Source organism: Protopterus annectens, chromosome 6.part0 (genome assembly GCF_019279795.1).
Source record: "Protopterus annectens isolate FY-2018-M chromosome 6.part0, PAN1.0, whole genome shotgun sequence".
Lineage (NCBI taxonomy): Eukaryota > Metazoa > Chordata > Ceratodontiformes > Protopteridae > Protopterus > Protopterus annectens.
The window spans coordinates 1,256,386,077-1,256,402,834 of record NC_056737.1 but is presented as its reverse complement, the minus strand read 5'-3'; the positions used below and the strand labels follow the sequence as shown (position 1 = coordinate 1,256,402,834).

General features: G+C 46.4%; 1 protein-coding gene across 1 annotated transcript in view; it reads right to left on the bottom strand.

The window, feature by feature from the left end:
• GPD2 (glycerol-3-phosphate dehydrogenase 2) overlaps nt 1–16,758 on the bottom strand; it is a 2,212,620-nt gene that overhangs the window by 2,009,571 nt on the left and 186,291 nt on the right. The window lies entirely within an intron of this gene.

The window sequence follows — 16,758 nt, the reverse complement described above, 5'->3', positions numbered from 1 at the left end:
GGTCTTTGGCTAACGAAGTTCACAGATGACTGCAAACTAGAAGCCACAACTGAAACTCCTAATGATGTGGACATCCTACACAAGGCCCTCACTGAGACAGATGCCTGGTGTCAAAGCCATGGCCTCAAGCTCAATGTCAAAAAGTGCATTGTCATCCCCTTTGGTAAAAACACTGTACCCATGAAGTACAACATAGGCGGTAGTATACTTAACACCGAAAGTGTGATAAGAGACCTTGGGACACAGGTGAACAGTAGTCTCTCCTTTGATAATCACATCGCCACGGTAGTCAGGAAATCCTTCTATGTGGCACACCATCACAAAAGGTTTCTCATCCAGAAAAAAAGAGGTCATTGTTCCCCTCTACTCATCACTCATTAGACCCATTAGAGTACAATGCCCCTTTGGTATGTACCTCAACAGACATCTACAACAACTGGAAAGGCCGCAGAAATACCTCACAAAGAGGATTACCGGCCTAAAACAGATGCCCTACGCAGACAGTCTCAAAAAACTCCAGCTTTACTCTGTCGCATATCGCCTACTCAGAGGTAATCTCTGCCTAACATACAAAGCTATGTCAAACCCAGAGCTGTTGGACATGCTCCACTTAAAGAAATCCCAATCCCTCCGAGCTACATGCTCTAGGGACCTAAACCTTGTCACCACAATAAACAGAACATGCCGGAGGGATAGATTCCTGTCCCAGAGACTTCCCATACTCTGGAATAAACTATCTATCTATATCAAACAAAGCTCCTCATTGGCACTCTTCAAGAAAAATCTTGATGATTGGATGGGAAATAGGAAATTCACCCCGGGATCACCTCTGCGGCTCTGCTCAACAGTGGCACAGGAAAATAATTTTCTTGGGTGGCAAAGGCCAGGGTACATTTATGGCTGGGCTTGTATAGGCCCTAGGGCCAATAGCCTAGTACCTACCTATGAACCTAAGTGACTCTAGATTTTTTGGCCACAGGCACGCTTGGCCTTGTTTATTCCTCTATTTAGGTTCAGTCTGGTCTCACTGAGGGTATCCTTGACTCCCTTCTTAAAGGCAGCATTGCATGCTCTTAGGAGCTCATATACTTCACTTGTTAACCAGGGTTTTTGGTTGACACTTATGGTGATGGTTTTGATGACTGTCATATCTCCCACCCATTTGGATATGCATGCCATCACAGATTCGCTCGTCAAGATTGAAGAGATGTTTCTCCATAGCCGCACCCTTAAACATGTTCCAGTCCATGTTCTCAAAGCAGTCCTGGCATGCTGAGGCCATTCCTTCTGGCCATATTCTTGTTTGCTTCTTAGCTGGCAAATGTAGGGAGAATGGCTATAACAAGACATTTTAAGTCATATTGTTTGAGTAGACAGGGTGAGCACACCATCGTGCCTAGCAGCACAAGAAGGAAAGTAGGAAGGTTTCTCTGACTGGTTGAAGTAGCTGTTTCAAAGCTATACCCATGACTGGTGGGGCATAAAGCTCATTAAGATCTAAGCCGGAGTCTTCATGACACTGACTATGTGTTTGGGTTATTCTGGCATCAAAAGACAGCTCACTGTTCCATTAACAAAGGTTTCAAAGCCTATTTGTATGCAAAGCTGACAACAGATCCAACTGTTAGTTACAGTTTACTGACTGATTAAGAATATTTTTATACAGCAGTACATAAGCATTGCCAAAGTCAAGTGAAAGAATAAGAAGTTATGTACTCACCATAACGTTCCATCGGAGTAGGTATCTTCATTTGTCTGCAACCTTTGGGATACGGATCCGATCTCGGATCCGAGCCGGAAACTTCTATCACAGCATAGATCCGAGCTCCTAGCTCCTCCCTTTACCCATAATCCCCTACCAACCCTGACTGACCTCAGATCAAGTTTGCCCCATAGCACAGCTAATACTGTGTCCCAGAGGGAACTAATCTAAAGAACCCCAAATAGGATCATATTGGTCAGGTGGAAGGAGGGGGGATGGTTGCAGACAAATGAAGATACCTACTCAGATGGAACGTTATGGTGAGTACATAACTTCTTAATCTGAAGTAGGAACTTCATTTGTCAACAACCTTTGGGACAGAGTCCCCAGCTACCTAAATCTTGGATGGCCTTCATGGAAGAATATTCCGGAGCACTGCAGAGCCAAAAGATGCCCTACCTCGGGAGACAATATCTACTTTGTAGTGGCTGATAAAGGTATGAGATGAAGCCCAAGTGACTGCGGAACAAATGTCATCCAGAGAAACCCTAGCCTTGAAAGCAGCCGATGTAGCAACGGCCCTAGTAGAATGAGCATGGACTCCCTGAGGTGCAGGCCTTCCCGAGCTCTGATATGCTAAGAGAATACAACTAGATATCCATCGGGAGAGGGTAACTTTAGAAACCGACTTGCCAAAGTTGTTTTTGGCAAAGGAGACAAACAACTGATCGGATTGCCTATGACCAGTAGTTCGATGAATATAAAAACGTAGTTGTCTGTGCACGTCTAAAGAGTGCAGCTTATACTCTCCTTTGTTTTGAAAGTTGGGGAAGAATACTGGAAGATTAATAGATTGATTAATGCTAGCTTCCAAAGATACCTTGGGTAGAAAAGATGGATTGATCCTGAGGTGAACTCTGTCTGGGTGGAAGACCAAATACGGTGGTTTGACACACAGAGCCTGGAGTTCCGAGACCCTCTTGGCTGAAGTTATGGCCACCAAAAAGGCTGTTTTCCAAGAGAGGTATTTAAGATCAACAGTGGCCGCCAGCTCAAAAGGGGGGCTAGTCAAGGCCTGTAAAACTAGGGATAAATCCCATGGAGGTACCACCTCTTTGACCAGGAGCCTGAGGAGGAAGGTACCCTTAAGGAAGGTCTTACACAGTTTGGAAGTAATAAGCGGGCCTGACTCCTGCCCTACATGATTGGTGTGAAATTGCTGCAAGTTGCACCTTGACCGTGGAAGAACTAGCCCCCTGGTGAAAAAGAGAAGTTAGAAAATCTAGAACCGACGCTACCGGTGTCGTAAAAGGATCTAAATGACGGTGCTCTGCCCAAATGGAAAAACATTTCCATTTACTCCGATAGACCCTTCTGGTGGAAGGCTTGTGAGCTGCTACTAGAATGGCTTTGACTGGTGATGAGATTCCGGGAGTCCTTATCAGGAGTGGAACTGGAGCAACCAAGCCGTCAGCTTTAGGTTGGCCAGGTTCGGAGTCGGGAGACCCAGGGGATGTGAAATGAGATCCAGGAGGGGATCCAGAATCCAGGGCAGATGAATCAGGTGAGACCATAGGTAAGGGAACCACGTCTGACGAGGCCAGAATGGAGCAATGAGGATCATCTTGCTCCCCAACTGACTGGCTTTCTGCAATAGTTTTAACATCAGGGGCAGAGAGGGGTAGGCATAAAGCAGATGGGGAGGCCAAGCATGAACTAGAGAGTCTCTCGGGGACTCCCCCAGAGGGGGGATCAGAGCGAAGTAATTGTTGCATTTGGTATTTGAGGGAGAGGCAAAAAGATCGCAACAAGGTCGCCCCCATGGGGCAAATACTTGCTCTGCCACTAGAGGATTGAGAGACCACTCGTAAGGAGTCAGGATAGTACGACTGAGCCTGTCTGCTAAAATGTTGGACCGTCCCGGAATGTGCGTTGCAATGAGAAAGCAGTTGGTGGATATCGCCCATTCCCACACTCTCATGGCCTCGCGGCATAGAGGTTAAGACCTGGTTCCCCCCTGTTTGTTGATGTACCAGACGACTGACATGCTGTCCTTCTGTACCGCAATCGTCCCCACCGGAAGAGGGTTGTGAAGTGCTTGCAACGTCAAAAGCACCGCCCTCATCTCCAGGACGCTGATATGCAATGAGGTCTCTATGTCGTTCCACGTGCCTTGGACTGTTCTGCCCGAATAGTGCCCCCCCACCCCAGGCGAGAAGTGTCCGTGGTCACTGTGGCGACTGGCAGAGGCAGCGAGAAGGGGCGTCCCGTGTGGAGATTGGAGGACTGGAGCCACCACACGAGTGACCTTCTGCAAACCCTGCTTAAGGGAATGGGATAAGACAGGGGATTGCGATATAGGGACCATTGTACCTGGAGGGTCCACTGTATGACCCTCATATTCAGCCGGGCCAATGGCAGCAGCGGAATTGCTGCCGCCATGGACCCTAGAGCCCTCAGGACCAATTCTGCCGAAGGAGCTTGAAGTTGAAGGATGGCCTGCACGTGCAACCTCAGGTTCTGAAGCCGATCTGGAGTCAAGAAAACAAGCATCAGTCTGGAGTCCAACCTCGCCCGTATGAAATCCAATACTTGTGTAGGAGCCAGGGAGGATTTGGCCATGCTGATGGTCAACCCTAAGAGTGGAGCCAGATTGAGGAAATAATTCCTGCATGAGCAAAGAAGATGCCTTGTTGGGGCGGTAAGGAGCCAGTCGTCCAGGTACAGAAAGACCTGAATTCCCTGGAGTCTCAGGTGGGCCGCTATCGCTGCCAAGACCTTGGTGAACACCCTGGGAGCTGAGCTGAGACTGAAGGGAAGGGCCCTGAACTGGAAATGGCTGGCTCCCAGCCGGAAGCAGAGAAACCTCCTGAAGCGTCTGTCTACGAGAATATGATAGTATGCATCCTTGAGGTCTATTGAGCACATCCAGTCGTTCTCCCGCAGTAGTGGGAGAATAGATTGCAATGTGACCATCCGGAACTTTACTTTTGGTACTGCCAGGTTCAAGAGAGAGATGTCCAGGATGGGCCTCACGTCCCCTGTCTTTTTTGGCACCAGAAAGAACCTGGAGTAAAACCCTGATCCGAGCTGATCTGGGGGGGACTGGCTAGATGGCTCTTTTTTGTAAGAGCTGCTGAATTTCTGTAGCAGCCGCCTCCCTCTGATTGGGTGGGTACATCGGGGAGGCTTCTGATTTTGGGGGTTACAAGAAAGGGAATTTGGTAGCCTTTGGATATAACACAAAGCACCCAGCGATCCATTGTTATGGACTCCCACATTGCTAGGTGCCTCGAAAAATGCCCCCCAACTGCCTCCAGAGTGGAGCAACCGGGTAACCCCTCAGGGGTTCTGCGTGGGCCTCTCAGAGAAGGGTTCTCTGGACCCAAACTTCCTGGGACCCCCTCTGCCTCTAGGGCGGAGTCCTCCCTGTCCTCCTCTGCCATGAGAGGACTGGTTGTCTGGAGCAGACTGGGATTGATGCGATTTCCGGAACCACATCTTCTTCTGACCCTTTTGTTTCTTGGCAAAGGACCTCTGGGGAGCAGAGAAGCAGACTCCGACGGCAGACTTCTTCCCGTCTTTCTCGCTGTGGACAAGGGTGTCGTGAACGGTTTTGCCAAACAATGCAGAACCATCAAAAGGGGTATTCGCAAATGACGCCTTAAAGGGTTCTGAGAAGTCACAATGTCGGAGCCAGGCTTGCCTCCTCATGACCAGCCCGACTCCTCCTGCTCTAGTGGCTCCCTCAGTGGTGTGAGACAAAAGCCGCATAGAGGTGTTGGAAATAGAACATAGGGTGGACATTCGGGAGGAGTACAGTTGCTTGTCCCCTTCCGACACGGACCATGGGGGGGGGGGAGCAGCGTATTCTTTAATTAGATCCACCTGCATCCGAATGACGTGTGCCATACAGTTCAGGGCCCTCATGGAGAAGGTTGCTGAACTGAAGGCCCGCTTCCCAAGGCGGTCCATCGCGCGAGACTCCTTGCTCGGCGGATGAACCGTGGGGCTCTCCTGAGCCAACTCTCTCTTGGTGGCTGAAGCCACCAACATGGCATCCACAGGGGGACCTCTGCTCCAATGGGTTTTCTCTGACGGGGGGGCTCAAGATTTTGTCCGGGCGCTTGGGAACAGGCACTACAGTGTCCAGCACACTCCATGCCCTAGTGGCTATAAGATCCAGCAAGGGGTCGGGGAAGAGGTAGATGGCCCTGCCTCGAACGCCTCTAGGAATACGGACTCGTCGGAAGAAACCTTGGGGGCAGACCACCCCCCCCTGATTTTGAGCATTTTCATGATGTCTCCAAAGGAGACATCATCGAGGGGTGACCTTGGGGAGCCTTCCCCTTCATCCAAGTCCGTATCTTCAGTGAGGGACTCGGGGGAGTCCACGTGCCTCCTTTTGCACTTCGACTTGCGAGGAACCTCCTCGGGGGGGCTGTCCGAGGAGTCCTCACCAGCAATATCCTGTTCCAATGGAAAACCTAGAGGCGCTGAAGCAGGCTGCCCCAAAGGCCAGGTGAGGGGAGCCAGGACCAGCTGAGAGGGAGTGCAGGGGGGAGCCGAAGCCAGAACCGGAGGCCTGGATGCGCTCAACAGTACCCTCTCCACCACCGCGAAAGCCAAGGGGGAGCCGCTCTGATGGATCCAAGATCCGACTCCCACTTGGATCCGAGGCGGGGATCGGACCCGGTGCCGAGACTATCGGATCCGAAGGACCCGCTCGCTCCGACCGGGACAGGGCCGAAAGCACACAGAGTCCCTTGGATCCGAAGCTCGGCCCACGGCTCCGAGAGGTCGGATCCGACAAACTCGAGGGAATCGTCGGAGCCTTAGTGCCTAGCACTGTCGGCTCCGACCCACCCCCGGATCCAACACGGCTCGGCTCCGACAGCTCCGAACCCGGAAGGCGGGTCGGAGAAGGAGCGATAGGAGCAAAAAAGGGGGGTCAAGCTCCCCCCCAGAGGGGGGGGAGGCAAGAGCACTCCCATCTGCATCTGGGCCTGGATGAACCTCCTCATCATCCGGTCCTTGTCCGCATCCGACATACTGAAGGTGGACCTCGAGGAGGCCACCGAGGCAGGCCTGGAGTGCCGCCTCGATGACCTCGACGGGGACCGGGTAACCTCCTCCACAGGTCCCGGTGAGAAGCAAGGGGATCGGATCGAGGAGGAGGCGAACCAGAAACCCTGGAGGGAGAAGCCCGTTTGGCAGGCGGGGCTGAGGAGGAGTCTTCGGCCTGCCGCTTAAGGTGCTTCTCCCTCCGCTTCTCTTTCCTGGTCTCCCTCACCTCCGAAGCCACAGTGGGAGGTTGAGTCCTGGTCAGAGGGAGGGGGGCAGGAGTGGCCACTACCGAAGACTGGGTAACTGTCACAGAAGTACCGGAGGCCAGAGCCGGGTCTGGGGGCAAAAGGCCCGCCAGAACCAGCTTCGACCTCCGATCCTTAAGTGCCCTGGGGTTGAACGCAGAGCAAATCGCGCAACCCGAGGAGAGGTGTTCAACCCCAAGGCACCTAACGCACAGAGTGTGGCCATCAGCCGGTGAAAGCTTGTGACCACACTCGGTGCATTTCAAAAAAATGGCTTTAGGGGCCTCTGACATCACTGAAAGGAAACACACTCGCTAGGCCCCTACACACTACACACACACCCACTGCGAACAGCGAGGGCAGGGAGGAGAAATAAAAATAAAAATTAAGCTAATTTAAGCTAAAAAGAGAGAAATTAGCATTAAGGGAAACCTAAACACACACACAGACACTCGCTCAAAAGGAATACAAGAAAAAAATGAAAAACTTCTTTTCTCACAGAATCTGACCAAGAGCTCTGGAATCTAGCTGTTGCTTGAAGAGTGGCAAACTAGATCTGAGGTCAGTCAGGGTTGGTATGGGGATTATGGGTGAAGGGAGGAGCTAGGAGCTCGGATCTATGCTGTGATAGAAGCTGCCGGCTCAGATCCGAGATCGGATCCGTATCCCAAAATGTTGCTGACAAATGAAGTTCCTACTTCAGATCTATGGATCAATACATTGCTCTAACTATAAGTTCCTTCATAGATGAAGGTGCTTTATTCATATTTTACAATATGCAATACTCTCACATACAAAAGATGCATTTAGTGATAACAGTTGCACAAAACGCTTAAACTGAGTATATGCTAAAGATTTAGAACCTACTTAGACAGGCTTATAAAAGAGACAGAAAATATTCCACTCTACAAATGCTGCTGGATGCTCTCAGGTTTGCAGTACTAGCAGAGGACACAATACACAAAAGATGCGGTTACATGTTTAAACTGAATGAGCACCTAGAAAGTACAGTTGTGTATTTAACTTACCATAACAGTAGATCTTCAAATACATCATTGATATAGTACTCATTAAATATGTGATGCATCTTGCGATGAATGTCCAGCCAGCCTACAAAGGTTCATTCACCTTCCTTGTGCACCACACATCCGCCCTTTCATGAGCAGATATGCCAGTATAAGACGAAGGAATGGATGAGCCAAAATATAAGCACTTTCTTACCACTAGAAAGGGAGGATGAAGCCTAACAGTCAGAATAAAGTTTTGTCAAAAGGAGAAGAATACCCCAGCCAGGGAAAGGATTATCCAGAGGGATGGAGGGAGTATACTGCAAGTGTTCTATTCGAACATCTACTATTACTGTAAGTTAACACCAGAATTGTACTATGTTCTTCATTAGATCACTTCCAGTACTCATAACCAATGGGACGACTGCCAAATGTCAAGAAGAAATGGTGGTTAGAGAAGGACCAGAGTCCAGAACTCCCTGAAGAACAGCTATAGCTAAGCCTGCTCTGCCCCTGGAAATAATAACCCAGTTCTCGTGTTTGACAAATGTGTGATCCAGACAAAGTAGCTGCTCCGAAACTAGATCAGAGTCCACACCTTTCTAGAAAACCCAGATGTGGCAAAAGCTCTAGTAGAATGAGTACTGGCACCTCTCAGGAGGAATTCTACCATGGCTAGAATAGCAGAATTGAATGGAAAGAGGTTTCCATCTAGAGATGGTATTGAAATCATCTATCCCATTTTCCAATCCACCCCACCCCCCAACTCTTCAAATGAAGAGCAAAATAATTATTTATTTTGTTGACCAGGAAAAGTCCAATTGGCGGAGTCCATTTTCAGTGGAAGCCAGGGGAAAAAAGCTCAATCACAGTACATTTATGTTAAAACGTGAATTTCAGATAGTTCTCAGAAAAAAGCAATATTTACAAGACAGGTATGTACAGTAAAGTATTTACATCAACAGTTAGAAATCTGTACAGTTCTTGTAGTTCTAAAATCTTGCAGGAAGTGAATGGATTGAGACTGTAGAAGGGAAAATGTAAAGAAGTTGTGTTCATGCATTTCATAAAAGAAAGGTTTGTAAGGAGCTCAAGATATGTAATGAAGTAAGTTCTACAATTAAGCAGGAAGGTTTATTTAAGGTTTGGTTACTTCCATTTTTTAAACTCTTATTGCATTTTGTTTTGTTTTAGTTTTTTGTTCTTTTTGGACTTTTAAGAGATCTATGGTCACTTAGAAAAGTGAATAAAAGCCATCTAATTAGTGGGAGGAGCTTAGAAATAAAATTCCAGGTATTTTGTGGTATATTTAAGTAGTAACTCACGGCTGGGTGTGGGTAATGCTGGATTTACCCATGGTTGGTGTTGTTTGGTCACGAGGGCTAGAGCCAACCGTGGGTAAATCCAGCATTGCCCACACCCAGCATTGCCCACACCCAGCCATGGATTATTGTTATGATCCAATGATATTATTTAAGAAAAAAAAAATTACTTACTTTTCTTAAATAATGTTATTGTATAATGCCGCCGTTGCTACTTTTGCACAGCACCGGAGAAAGGAAGATCTTTGTTGCTTTTTTTTGCTTTTAAATTGAAAATAAAAAAAATAAAAACAAATCTGGAGACTTTTTACATTCAGGAGAGCCGGGACAGACAAAATAAAAGGATAATCGGGTAAGTTTCTTTAATTTTGCAGAATGTACATGATTATCCTGTTATTTTTGTCTGCGCCATCTCCCTTGTTCATTTCAGGTTTTCAGTTTTCTTTTTCGGGGGCAAAAAAAAAAAGTAAAAAAATTAAGAGACATACTAATGAGAAAAAGTCCAGGCGACCGGACCTATTTACGTAGTATATTCTCTGACTTACAACAGGCATGCTAGTTGGGCTGGCCAATCAGCGTGCTCGTTTTTGAATATTAATGGACAGTCATTGTATAATTAGCTGTAGTGTGGTGTGACTTGTTGTTCTGTGTCTTAAGTACTGCTGATTTCTGTCTGCATTTTATTTTTCCTACCCACCTACACAACTCCTGTTGCGCTTTTAAGCTTGGTGGCTTTGAGTTGCCCACCCCCTACTATAAATATGACTTTGGACACTCCTCCCAGTCTCATCCTATCAGCTCATTCTACTAAGCACGGCGAGATCAACTGAGAAGCCCCCAAACTTACAATAATTTTCCATTTCCTAACTTCCCATTTACTAAAAAATAAAAAAAAAAATTAAAAAAATTACACTTTATTCAGCTGCTTTTACTAAATTTGTGATTATTCCTACTTTATTTAGCTTTTTGTTGCACATTCTTAAAGTGTTCAGTTGCATTTATTACTGCTTGTTAGTAGCCTGATTACAATTATTCTAAGCTCTTCAGTTCCAAACTAATCATCTTACATTAGAAAGGTTTGTGGTATACACTCTTGCGGCAGGAGAGGTTGAAGCCTTATTGTGTCTGGTATTTTAAAAGTGTCTTTATTCTGGTTTAAGCAGCTGCACTCCAAACCAGTTATTTTCTATTAAGAAGGTTTGTGGTCTACTCTCTTGTGGGAGGAGAGGGCAGCCTCCACCATTCTGAAATGGGAATTGCTAGTGAAGGCTTATTGTGCCCTTTATTCTGTGTCTTTGTTCTGGTGTAAGCACTTGCGCTCAAAACCAGTTATCTTACATTAGGAAGGTTTGTGGTCTACACTCTTGTGGCAGGACAGGACAGCCCTATTCCCTTCTGAGTTGGGAAGTGCTGGTTTAGTCTTATTGTGCTTTTATCCGATTGGCTAGAGGGCTAGTTTGTTTATAATTTGAACCTCTCTGCCTGAGGCAATTTGGAGACATTTGGTGACCAAACTACTTTGAGAAGAAGAGTGTCTGCATAAAGTAAGACTTGCATTATTTTTTGTTGCATTAATTAATTGTTTCTGTGTTGACCATCTGCACATTTTTACCTTTTTTGCAGTCTTTAGTTAGAACTGCCTTGGTTCCACTTTATTGAGAGTACAGAGGAGTCATTTTCCGGTCCAGGATTGTGTAAAGGAAGTGTGTGCATGATGCTTTTGACTGGCCACAGGGCATATTTTTGTTTTTTTATTGAATCTTTGCTATTTAAGCATTGCAGTTGCACAATGCTTGGCCCATGACCTATAAGCAAGCAAACACTTACATTACCATATGCATTGTTTCAACACTTATTTTTTTTGCATTTTTCTAATTGTATGTGTTGAATATCTGAACCTTTTGACTTTTTTACAAGCTTTAGTTAGAATTGCTGCTTTCCACTCAGCAGTGCCTAGCAGTGATCTGTACAGAAGCCCATACCTTGCAGTGTAATTCTTATTTGTAATTTGTGCAGACGCCAATCTCTCACAGAGTAAGCTTCTCTTAAAATACCCTTACTGTCTAGACAGATTTTTTAAACTACTAGAGCATCTAGTTGGCACATAGCTGAGCACTGCTCATCAAGTTCCTTGTGTTATTGACCTATTCAATATTTAAATTTCCCTCACTCCTCCTAGCATATCAGCAGCCAGAGGATATCCACTTTCCGAATCTCTTTGTGGCCATTCTGATTGAGATGGGTATTCTGCAGCATTGTAGCAATTCCCTCATGTACACTGACAACCCACTTATTCCCAATAAAAACAGATTAAGCATGCAAGGGGTGTAAATACACTAACGATGGAAGCAAACCTCTCTAATATAATCAACACTAATCCCATAGAGGTTGCCAGTGACACTTGCACCACACCTACTGCACAAGGTAAATATCCTACACATAAAAGTGCTTATGCTGAGGCATTTACAAGTAACCTTCCTAAAACACTAAGAGCTCCTGCACAGCAACATCAAAAAAGAGAGTCCTCAGCCACCACATAAACACTCCGTTAAAACATCACCCACAGCTACACATGGTAGCACTGTATCCAAATGCCTCTACTGCTAAGCCCTTAAGACAAACCAATACACAATTAAACTTTACTGATCAGTGGTGGGTCTACAGTGAGGTACATAGATATCCCCTTCACCAGACTGAGTAAGGAGAGAGTCATGGTTAGTTGCCTTTCTGAGGCTAGGATCCATCAAGTCACACAGGTACTCAAGTCACAGAATCACAGGTACCAGTATGACGCTGTCATAGTCCATGTGGATATTAATGACTTGAGGTGTACTTCCCTTGACTATACCAAGCGAGACAAGATCAAACTCACTGATTATATGTCTCAGGCAGGTAGTAGCCTAGCACTAAGCAGCATACTACCTTCTTCAAGGAGGATTCCACTTTGCCAACCCAAAATGAGGGATTTTAGCAACTGGCCTAGTTTCTGTGTCAGTCCAAGGAGGTAAAATATTTGACAGCCTGAGAGGACATGGCTGACAGACCACGCTTTCCCTGGGATCATCTGCACTTATCCCCTCTTGGCTTTCAGATATTGGCAAAGATCTTTTTCACCCTCATATTGCCTTTACTTGGCAATGGAGGTACTGCTCAATGTTAGAAGTCTTAACAAGAAATTCCACTCCCCTGCAAGCCTTCCTCTCCATGCAGAATGTAAACATCTGTGTAGTAATGGAGACATGGTTTGCATGGAGGGTACTCCGTCAGTACAAGGTTATACTGCCTTTCACACCTTTAGACTAGTTACTGCACAGAAGAGAACTAAAGCTGGAGGAGTCTCAGTCTATATTAAACATAACCTCGTATCTGGACAAGTTAAAGTCTATGCACATTGGAACTTGTACATGTGCAACTCATCACAAACAGGGTCTCATACCACATCCTTGCAACCTATAGGTCCCCCTTCATGTCTCAGGAAATGAGAAGTTATGTACCTACCATAACGTTCCATGTTAGTTGTCTTCTCTCGCCTTCTTTCTTGCTGGATGAGTTCGGAGCCGATCCTCGGCTCTGACTCGGCCACTTACTAAAGCTCGAGAGCTTATTTTACCGGCTCGAGGCAACCCTATATCCCATGATGCTAGGTGATAACTCCCCAGATCTCGTTTGGAAGCTAAAAACCTAGCATAGGCCAATAAAAAATCATTCAAGTGGAAAGGAAGAGGAAGAGGGATAAAAACCCCCAAAGATCGTTATCTACACTATAGATATCCTAGGACACCTAGATGGTGAAACAAGGGAATATAAGGACCCTTCAAAGAAGAGAAGATCTTCTCGGTCTGTCCAGGCTAGGGGGATGGTGGGTGGGACGCAAGAAAGAAGGCGAGAGAAGACAACTAACATGGAACGTTATGGTAGGTACATAACTTCTCAATGTTAAGTTGTCAATCTCGCCTTCATTCTTGCTGGATAGGACCGCGTCCCTAGCACCTTCATCCTGGGTGGCTCATTGGAACAGACTCTTGAGAATGGTGGAACCAAATTTTGCTCTGTCCCTGGAGGCCATGTCCAATTTGTAATGCGAAACAAAGGTATGAGGAGAGGCCCATGTGGCTGCCGCACAGATAGTGTCTATTGGTAGTCTAGCTTGAAAAGCTGTAGATGTAGCTAGTGCTCTAGTTGAATGGGCTTTTGGCTTAGAAGTTAATTCTCCGCCTCTGAGTTGATGAATAGATGTAATCACAGAAGACAGCCACCTAGATAGGGTTACCTTAGATACAGGAAGGCCTTTCTTATTTTCTGCATACGATAAAAATAGTTGATCAGACTTCCTTATTTGTTTGGTTCTATCCAAATAGTATCGGAGCTGGCAGTGAACATCTAGATAATGTAGCTTTTGCTCCGCTCTATTAGTATAGTTTGGGAAAAAAACTGGGAGACCAATTGATTGATTTAAATTTGTCTGCGAAGCCACCTTGGGTAAGAAGGATGGATTAGTCCTTAGAGAAACTCTATCTTTATGAAAGATTAAGTAGGGAGGACGAATGCAGAGGGAGTAAAGCTCAGATACTCTCCTAGCAGAAGTAATGGCGACTAGGAAGAGTGTCTTCCAGGAAAGAAATTTCAATGAACAGGAGACCGCAGGTTCAAAGGGGGGAAGAATCAAGGATGTTAAGACTAAATTAAGATCCCACTGAGGTGGAGGGTCTTTGATTGGAGGCTTAAGTAAAAATACACCTTTAAGGAAAGCTTTGCAAAGCTTATGGGACATGATGTTGTGGTCCGATAAGCCTATATGAAAATTCGATATGGCTACCAACTGAACTTTTACTGTAGAGGCAGAAGACCCTGAATGAAAAATTTTGGCTAGGAAGTCTAAGACCGAATGAATTGGGGCAGTAAAGGGATCTATATTCCTTGCCTTTGCCCAGAAGGAGAAACATTTCCATTTACTAGTGTAAATCCTTCTGGTGGAAGATTTAAGAGAAGCTACTATGATATCCCGGACGGGATTAGAAATCATAGGAAGCCTGGCTAAAGACAGAAGTGGAGCAACCAAGCAGTGAGGTTGAGAGAATGTAGGGATTGGTGCAGCTGCCCTGACTGATGGGTCAACAGATCTGGAGCTGGGTCCAGATGCCAAGGCTGTACCAAAAGATAACGATGTAGGAACGGAAACCATATCTGTCAAGGCCAATAAGGGGCAATGAGAATCAACTTGGCTCTCAGGGTGGTTGTTTTCTGAATTACTGTGGGATTAGAGGAAAGGGTGGAAAGGTATAGAGAAGTCCCCGAGGCCAATCTTGGACTAGAGCATCTCTGAGGGGATGGCCTGGAAGGGGGTGAAGAAGTCAGGGCATTTGCTGTTTTGGGGTGTAGCAGAAAGATCACAGCAAGGAAGGCCCCACTTCTGAAAAATCTCTTCCGCCACAGATTGTTTGAGAGACCACTCGTGTGGCATGAGTATAACTCTGCTCAACCTGTCCGCTATGATTTTGGACTTCCCGGGGATATGCGTTGCTATCAGAAACCGCTGAGAGGAGATTGCCCATTGCCAAAGTCTGAGTGCCTCTCAACACAGGGGATAGGACTTGGTTCCGCCTTGCTTGTTGATATACCACACTACGGACATATTGTCCGTTTGGATTGCAATAGTTCCCAGGGGAAGAGAGTCGTGGAGGGCTTGCAACGTTAAAAGCACTGCTCTCATCTTAGGTTCATAGGTTCATACTAGGCTATCTGCCCTAGGGCATTTATAAGCCTAGCCAGAGTGTGTGTGGCTTTCACCACCCCTTAGGATGAGAATACTATACCCATTAGTTTACTGTGCCTCTGTCCAGCAGTGATACAGAGATGATTCCCGGGGTAAACCTACGATCTCCCATCCACTCGTCAAGATTTCTCTTGAACAGAGTCAGTGAGGGGCTCTGCCTCACATGGACTGGGATTCTGTTCCATAGTGTAGGGAGTCTCTGGGTGATGAATCTGTCCCTCCAGCACGTCCTATTTATATCCGTGTTGAGGTTTAAGTCTCTTGCTCTCGTGGCTCTGGTGGATTTGGATTTTTGAGGTGGAGCATGTCCATTAATTCCGGGTTGGACATGGCCTTGTATGTCAGGCACAGATCACCTCTGAGCAGGCGATATGCGACTGAATCGAGCTGGAGTTTCTTCAGTCGAGCATCATGACATATGTTTGAGCCCCTTTATCCTTTTGGTGAGGAACTTTTGGGGTCTTTCCAACTGCTGCAGGTGTCGGGTAAGGTACATTCCGAATGGGCGTTGTACTCAATCATTGGTCTGATAAGTGAAGAGTACAGGGGTACAATGACCTCTCCTGATCTGGATGTGAATCCCTTCATGATCAGGTGGGCAATGTAGAAGGTCTTCCTAACCACTTTGACAATGTGAGTGTCAAAAGAGAGGTTACTGTCAACTTGGGTCCCCAGGTCCCTGATAACTTTTTCCGTGTTTAATGGATTACCACCTATGTGGTAATTAGGGGTTACCTTGTTTTTCCCAAAGGGTATGACTATACATTTTTTGGCATTTAGCTTAAGGCCATGGCTCTGGCACCAGTTATCCATTTCTATGAGACCTCTCTTGAGGATGTCTGTGTCTGATGGAGTGTCAATTATGGTGCCCAGTTTGCAGTCATCTGCAAATTTTGTCAGCCACAATCCCCCTATGTTTGCCTGCACTTCAGAAAAATAAATGCCGAACAACAGGGGCCCAGGACTGAGCCCTGTGGGACACCGTGACTGTCTTAGAGTCTGACATGGCACCAGCAACTCTAACCCTGTGTGTTCTGTCCTTGAGCCAGTTTGCAACCCATCTTGTGACATATGGGTTTACATCTAAGCTGGTGAGCTTTTCTATGATGCCCGAGTGGGGTATTGTGTTTTGCTAGGTCAAGGTAGGCTGTGTGAACTGCCTTACCCTCATCAATGGCCTTAGTGACTGTTTCAAAAGTCGACCAAGTTCAAGAGGCAGGATCTGCCCTTGACAAAGCCAAATTGGGTAGGATCCAGTGTCTGTAGGTCCCCAATGTCTTTATTTATGAGTTCCATTATTATCCTCTCCATAGCTTTGCAGACAAGGCTCGTCAAGCTTATGGGGCGAAGCACCGCCTTTGTGGAGTGGGACCACAGTTGCCGTCGCCATTCTTATCCTGTAGTAAGGCTAAGATTAAACAGCAGCCTTATGTGTGGGTTTAGTTCCTCATTGAGTTCGTAGCACACAGCCGGGGACACCATCCGGTCCCATTGATGCTGTGTTTTTGCTTTAGAGAGCAGCTCTCACCTGGGCATCTGAGATGTTTGGGAGGCTAGACTCTGGTGGGATAGATATTTCTCCTTTTGGGAGGGAGGGGAGAAATTTGCACTGAACCTGTCTGCCAGTATGTTGGCAATGTCT